Below are 7,968 nucleotides of genomic sequence, written 5' to 3' on the forward strand. Positions count from 1 at the left end.
GATCGGGTGTTTTATTTTGTCGGGTCTGGAGTGTTAAAACGGGTTAAAACATTTAAAAGAATCACAGCCACACAAGCTCATTAAAAGAGATCTAACGGCTGAGCGGCCCATCCCTTAAATAATACTATTTGAGGGATACTATATATATATATATATATATATATATACTAGCTCTTGCTAATTGGTTTTTTTTATTGTTATTATTTTTAGTATTAAGAAAAGATAATAGGGAGACTTTGAAAAAAACCAAAGGAGAGAGAAAATTTTTAAAAGAAGCCAAAATGGACAAAATTGCCCTTATATATTTTTTGATTTTCTAAAGAATCCTTTACATTTGCATTTTCATAGGCAAAACCTAAATTTACTAAGATATATAATATGGGTAGTTATTACCTGATTTCATTTTTAATTTTAATTTTTTAATATAAAATGTGAATACCATATTATCCTCATTTAATTAATAATTTCAATTCTTAATTTTTAAATTAACTAAGAATATTTTCTGATATTTTGAATGTTTTACCATTGTCTCTCTTTTGCTTTATATATATATATATATATAGATAAGTCCATGTTTTAATATATTAATTTAGAAGGAGAAAAAAAAAAAAAAGGTAAGTAGAATAAAGCTACAGCGGGCTGGATTTAGAAAAGGCATGAAAGATATTAATTCTTCTTGCCTTAAGTTTATTACAATAAAGGTAAAGAAAAAAAAAACAGAAACCTGGGTTTTTTAACCTTCAAAACACTCCAAGTGAAACGACGTCGTTTCATTTAGAATTTTTTTTTTTTAAACCCTGCAATCGAAACGACGTCGTTTCATAACAATAACCTTAAAAACGAACAGTCGTCATCCTCGCAGAGTTGCAGCCAATTTGCAGACTCGCAAAATTTCTTCCGGTTCAGAAGTGTCCAGATCGGGCTCGCCTCGCTCCGCCTGGCCACGTCTTGCAACGCCTCCTTACGCCTTCCCCGAGCTAAACAGCCGACCGCCTCGGGCAATTTTCTGCCGCCCCCCTCCGACGCATGCCTTTAAAAACACTGGTTCGGATAACACTCTTATAGATTATTTGGTTGTTTACTGATAAGAAAGGAATATATGGTAACACATTCCGTCTTGGCATCGTGCAGGCTTGGGTTTCTCTTGGGGAGTCATTATCTATGATGTAAATGATGTTTCGTGGATTATCAACTAAGCTGTTGAACATATGCATAGCTTCATTTTGTAAAGTCCGGCTACTGGAGAAAGCAGAAGCCATTATAATTGACGGCGAAAGATTAGGGGTGATTCCAGATGTGGTAACTTACAATACTTTGGTCAGTGCATATTCTCGGTATGTTAGCTTAGATGCAGCTTATTCTGTTATTCATAGAATGAAAGAAGCTGGGATAAGTCCAGATGTCATTACTTACAATTCTTTGATAGCTGGGTCGACCAGGGATTGTTTATTGTCACAATCCCTGGATTTGTTTGAGGAAATGCTACAGGCAGGTATACATCCTGATGTATGGAGTTACAATATTCTGATGAATTGTTTCTTTAAATTGGGAAAACCCGATGAAGCCAACAGAGTATTTCAGGATATTTTACTTAGCAATCTCGCTTCTCACCCAGCTACCTTTAACATAATGATTAATGGCCTTTGTAAAAATGAATACATCGATAATGCCCTTATGTTATTTAGAAATTTGCAACGTCATGGTTTTGTTCCCCAATTAGTGACATACAATATTCTTATCAATGGGCTATGCAAGGCACGCAGATTGCGGCAAGCAAGGACAATGCTAAGGGAACTTGGGGAATCAGATCTTGAGCCAAATGCCATAACCTACACTACAGTTATGAAATGCTGCTTTAGGTCTAAGCAGTATGACAAAGGGCTTGATATTATGTCGGAGATGAAGAGTAAAGGGTATACTTTTGATAGTTTTGCATACTGCACAGTCGTTGCTGCTTTAGTTAAGACTGGGAGGATAGAAGAGGCAAATGCTTGCATGGAACAGGTAATGAGTAATGGCATTGAACTCGATTTAGCAGCTTATAACACCTTACTTAATATGTATTGTAGAGAAGGTAAGTTTGAAGCTGCCTATAAGTTGTTGGATGAAATAGAGAAGGGAGGTCTGCTGTGTGACAAGTATACCCACACAATTATAATTGATGGCTTGTGTAAAGCTGGTAATATTACTGGGGCTCAACACCATTTACATTATATGAAAATGATGGGCTTCCATGAAAACTTGGTTGCCCTCAACTGCATGATTGATGGGTTGTGTAAAGCTGGTCATATTGATCGTGCAATGGAATTGTACAAATCAATGGAGACTAAAGACTCTGTTACCTACACCTCCTTGGTGCACAATCTTTGCAGGGTTGGAAGGTTCCGTTGTGCATCCAAGCTTATGATGAAATGTTTAAAAGATGGCAAGAAAATACTCAGGGCTACCAAACGAGCTGTCGTTGCTGGTCTTCGTAGTTCAGGGTATACAGATGAAGCAAAGAAACTTCAGTGGAAAATTCAAGTGGCTCGAATATTACGTTAGAAACCAGCTATGCTTTTGCTACTGAATAATTAAACAACTGCCCTATTTAGATTGGCATTTTGGACAGCACCATGCGAAAGCCCCCGCTTTAGTCATATTCTGTAAACATCATTTGTTTAGGGCTGGTAACTTGCTCTACGAAGCACAGAATAGTAATAGTGAAGAGTAATGGTGAATCTGAATTGGAGGTGAGTAACTACCCTGCAACTGCCTTGCATTGCTAATCTGACAGTGGTTCTGTCGGTGTCTACGAGGGAAAGACACTACTCCAATAAACAAATAGTTGCTATGTTCATGAATGACTGGCCAAGTCCAGAAACATTTCTCAAAGTCAGTTGTCAGTCACGCTGGTTTCTTCATTTCATGGGTTCACTGTGAGTTTCTGTTCTTATTCCAACTGGTTTAATAATCTCCCTTATTTTTTGTGATAGTTTCGATAGATTTCCTTTGACTTTTGAAATGAACTATGCTCTTCGGAAGTTACTGAAAGACCATCTGCACTATGTTTTTTCTTCTTTTTTCATATTTTGGAAACACATTTTGAAATCTGTGTTACTTTTGGCAGTGTAACTGGTTAGCAGTATTGGGAGCAGTTTGGATAGAACTCAGGATAACTACTCCTGAAAGGTAAACTACTTGTGTATTGCAGCCTGCTTTTCATATGAGTAACTTTTGACATGAAATTTTGATAAATTGATATCTTAAAGAAATCTCATGGTTACACCAGAGAGAAATACAATAGCTATGATTCCCGAACAGGGAAAAAACGATGGTTAACTATACTTCCTAAAATGGTATGGATTGCAAACTGTTGCGCGTTTTAATAAGAAAACAATTCTGAGGAAATCCTTGATTCTCTTCGTACTTATTTTTCTGTTTCTCAACTTTTTCCTCGGATGATGTTTTGACAATTCCTCTGGGGCAAGATTTGAGAGATAGTATTTTCAAATAATAAAGCGAAACCATTTTACCAACAAATGTTCATTGGTTACTTTACTTATATTTGTTTTCCTACATGTTTCATCTGTACCAGACTATCTTTTGTCAACTTCTTAAATTGTGCTGACAGAGAAATAATAATTCCAAATATTTGATTTTGTTCTTGTCATTTTAAAGACATTTTATGTTTTCAGTGGTGGTATTCTTATTGGTTGAATCATTAAGCTCTGATTTGTAATAAGAACATATGGAATTTCAATGTCTGTATATGGTTTGTGATTGGCTAAATTTTTCAATCTCCTTTAGATAACATAAAACTAAGCTGTCATATGCATGACTTTTTATTAATACTTCATTCAATTTAGGAGAAAAAGAAAAGAAACTAGAGGTGGGGTTTCTCAGAACGAATTTGATGTGAGGCTGCAACAATTTTCTCCACTGTGACCCCAGCTTTGCATATGTTGGCAATAGCTCGTGTGAATTTCCTTCCATATGTTGGTAACTGCTATGATGGCAGTGTTTTGGGTGGTGTGGATGGAGAGGAACAAGAGAATTTTTTGATGATGCTAAGGGTGATGAGATTGACCAGCTTTGGGATCGGATTCGTTTCTGGGCGTCATTGTGGGCATCAACTTCTTCAGAATTTAAGGATATCAACTTTAGTTTCATCCACGTATATTGTTTAGTTGTTTTCCTTCTGTTTGGGGTTTGTGTGCCTTCCTTGGCCACTCCTGTTTTGTTTCTGTTCCGATTTTGTTCTGTGTAATAAAAATCTCTCTTCTCAAAGAAAAAAAGGGGGTTTTGTGAAAAAAAAAAAAAAAAAACATTTTGAGGGAGGGAGAGAGAAAGGGGATTTAGCTGTAGGGAAGAGAGGCAGAGATGAAAGGGAGACTCGATTAGAAGAGAGATAGAGAGAGAGAGAGAGAGAGAGAGAGAGAGAGTCGATAAGAAGAGAGAGAGGGAGAGATGAGAGAGAAGAAGAGGACTTTGAGTTGCAGGGGGGAATAAAAACGGTGGAGTAGGCTTGAAAAAAAAATATATATATTTGAAGTGTCAAAAGTGTTTGACAGCTGTCAGGAGTTAATCGGCTGGGGATACTGAAGGACCAACTTATAAACTAAGTTTTTCACATCCATCAGCATCTTAGACCAAGTTTTTGGAGTATAAAAAAAGATAGGAAGAACGACATGAATTGTTCTTTTTCGTCTGTCCAATGCTAGACATAAATGCATGACACAACTACCTCTCTATAAAATACTATAAATAAAAGGATTAATCATTTTATTAGTCCCTGAATTTATACTCAATTTGTATTTGAGTCCTTCAATTTCCAAAATCATTCATATGGTCTTTTAACTTCACTTTTATTAGGACAAATGGTCCTACCGTCAATTTTGTAATTTTTTTATGTTAAATACAAGGGCAAAATTGTATTTTTATATTAAAACAAAAATATGAATAAAAAATTATATCTTTAAAATAACAATCAAATCAAATCAAATCAAATACCAACAAAAATTTTTTTTCAAGTTTTGGGGGAATAGAAATCAGGATTGGGGGGAGAGTTTATTTTAATTTTTAATCAATTTAATACAAAAAGAATAGGGATGGGGCTGGGGGATGGGTCTTGACTGTAGGGTGGTGGATTCATCTGGGGATGAAGGATTGGTCTGAGGGTGGAGGGTGATGATCACATGGGGAATGGGAGGAGAAGAAAACCCAAGGGGTAGGGAGATGGGCTGGGCTCGGGGGTTAAAAAACACAAGGGGGGAGGTGAGGGGAGGGATATGTGGGGTGAGGGATTGGTCTACAAGTGGAGGGTGGTGGTCGTGGGGGAATGGGAGGAGAATAAAAACCCGGAGGAGAGGGAGGGTGGGCTGGGTTCAGGGGATGAAAAATATAGAAGGGGGAGGTGGGGGGAAGGGTCAATGGGGGTGAAGGATGGGACTCTTTTTCTTCAATTTTTTTCAAAAAAATAATTTGTAAAAATGATTTAACTGAAAATTGGATGAATGTTGAGGATTTAAACGATTGGGGAGGGGAGAATTGGCCAAAAAAAGAAGTTCATATCCTTCATTTTATATTTATAAATAAAAAAAGAATTCATGAGGTAACAATTAACCCACTGTAAAATAATTTTTTTGTAAAAATGACGAAAAAGAAAAGCCCAACCCTTTCCCGACATAGCATTGTTCTCGAAGTTGTTGCCTAAATGCAATTAGAAAGGAAATCTAATTCGAAACTCATCGAAACAAAGTTTTTGTCGACTGGGTTCTCCACTCACTGACTCACTGAGATGCTGAAGATGATGATGCGGAATATAGCTGCTTCTTCTTCTTCTTCTTATTGCACCAGCCGGAGATGGAGAGGTATGCCTTGTCTTCACTCTTAACTCCACTGTTGTTGTTTTCGCCAACGATTACTTTGCTTTCCTTCACTCTCAACCTTGTAAACCAATCAAATCTACAAGAAACCAACTAGAGCAGCCAAAAAGAGACTTACCCAAAATCACAAATGTTGAGGATGCTTTCAATGTGTTCGATAGAATGCTTCAAATGCGCCCTCTGCCTTCTGTTGTCCGTTTCAATAAAATCTTAGGTCAAGTTGCAAAATTGAAACATTACTCGGCCGTCATCTCATTGTATAACCAAATGGGTGTGTCGAGGATTGGACATGATGTTTATACCCTAACCATACTCATAAATTGTTATTGTCATCTAAACCAAATGGGGTTTAGTTTATCTGTATTGGGGAAATTCTTCAAACTTGGTCTTGAACCAGATGTCTTTACCTTCACCACTCTAATCAACGGCTTTCTTCTCGAGAATAGAGTGGCGGAGGCAGCAGGAATTTTCAACAAAATGATTGCGGGAGGTAATCTTCAGCCTGATGTGGTTACTTATGGCACACTAGTAAAGGGCTTTTGCATGAAAGGTAACAACAGTGCTGCTATTCAGTTGCTTAGGAAGATGGAGGAAGGAGCTTGCAAGCCTGGCTTAGTTGTCTATAACACAATCATCGACAGTCTTTGTAAGGATAAATTAGTTGATGATGCATTGAACCTCTTATCAGAAATGATGAGCAAGGGTATTGCCCCAGATGTCATTACCTATACATCCTTGATTCATGGAGTTTGCAAATTAGGCAAGTGGAAAGAAGCTAAAGGGTTGTTGAATGAAATGGTGAGTAAAAACGTCTTTCCAGATGTGTGCACATTCAGTGTCTTGGTAGACACACTTTGTAAGGAGGGGATGGTTGGGGAAGCAGAAGGCCTGGTCAAAATGATGATTGAAAGGGATATTCAACCAAATACCGTTACATACAATTCACTTATGGATGGTTACTGTTTACGAGGAGAAATGAGTAAGGCTAGAAAAGTTTTTAAACTAATGCTTAGCAAGGGCTCGATGGTTGATGTTTTTAGTTACAGCACATTGATAAATGGATATTGCAAGCGTAAAATGATGGATGAGGCCATGACGCTTCTTCGGGAAATGTCTCGTAAGGGACTGGTTCCAAATACTGTTACTTATAGCACTCTTGTAGATGGTTGTTGCAAAGTGGGGAAATTAGGTGATGCACAAAAGTTGTTCTCAGAGATGCAAGATTGTGGCCAACTTCCAGATGTTCAAACTTATGCTGTTCTACTGGATGGCCTGTGTAAAAACCGACAACTTTCTACAGCAATCCAACTGTTTAAAGAGATGGAAGGCAAGAAGTTGGATGCAGATATTGTGGTTTACAGTATTCTTATTGAAGGTTTGTGCATAGCTGAAAAAATTGAATCTGCATGGGAACTCTTTTTTGGTTTATCATCAAGAGGGCTTCAAATGAATGTAAGGACATATACCATAATGATTAATGGACTCTGTATTGGGGGCCGAACAAGTGAAGCAGAAAAGCTGCTTACTGAAATGGAAGAGAGAGGTTGTCCTCCAGATGATTGTACGTATAACATAATTATTCGAGGGTTTGTCAATAACAATGAGACAGTAAGGGTGACAGGACTTATTCAACAAATGGTGGAGAAGGGTTTCTCTGCAGATGCTTCAACTACAGAATTGATAATTGATCTATTGTGTAAAGATAAAGTAGATCCTGCATTGTTGCCATTGATGCAAAAAGAGAATTATGAACTGAATTTGCCTCAGTTAAAGTATTTGGACTGATATAATCAAGATTTTTCAGCTGAGCAAGACTTTGCAGTTTCGGCAAAAACCAACCAGCCTTTGATTAAGGGGCCTTCTACATATAAAGACCAAAAATATTTATTTATATAAATATACTTGTTTTTGACACGTGGCTTTAATGGATAAAGGTTTTTCTTTATATATATATATATATTTTTTTTTTTTTTTTTAAAGAGTACAGCCGCACGGCTATACTCCATGTTTTTTTGTTTTTTTACAAAGACTTGTGTTGACACGTGGCGCCTAATGGTTGGGGTTCCTCTTTTTTATATGAAAAAAAAGTAGCGCCGTATGG

The 7,968-nt window shown here is 37.1% G+C and overlaps 1 pseudogene across 1 annotated transcript; it reads left to right on the top strand.

Annotated features, from left to right (window-relative positions):
- The first annotated feature begins 883 nt into the window (after positions 1-883).
- LOC117621696 lies at positions 884-7,679 on the top strand (annotated as a pseudogene). The gene is made up of 6 exons (XR_004584931.1): positions 884-1,044; positions 1,132-2,539; positions 2,665-2,732; positions 3,110-3,171; positions 3,272-3,338; positions 5,789-7,679. The product of XR_004584931.1 is annotated as a pentatricopeptide repeat-containing protein At2g39230, mitochondrial-like (transcript).
- Positions 7,680-7,968: the final 289 nt, after the last annotated feature.

This window comes from Prunus dulcis, chromosome 3 (genome assembly GCF_902201215.1).
Source record: "Prunus dulcis chromosome 3, ALMONDv2, whole genome shotgun sequence".
Lineage (NCBI taxonomy): Eukaryota > Viridiplantae > Streptophyta > Magnoliopsida > Rosales > Rosaceae > Prunus > Prunus dulcis.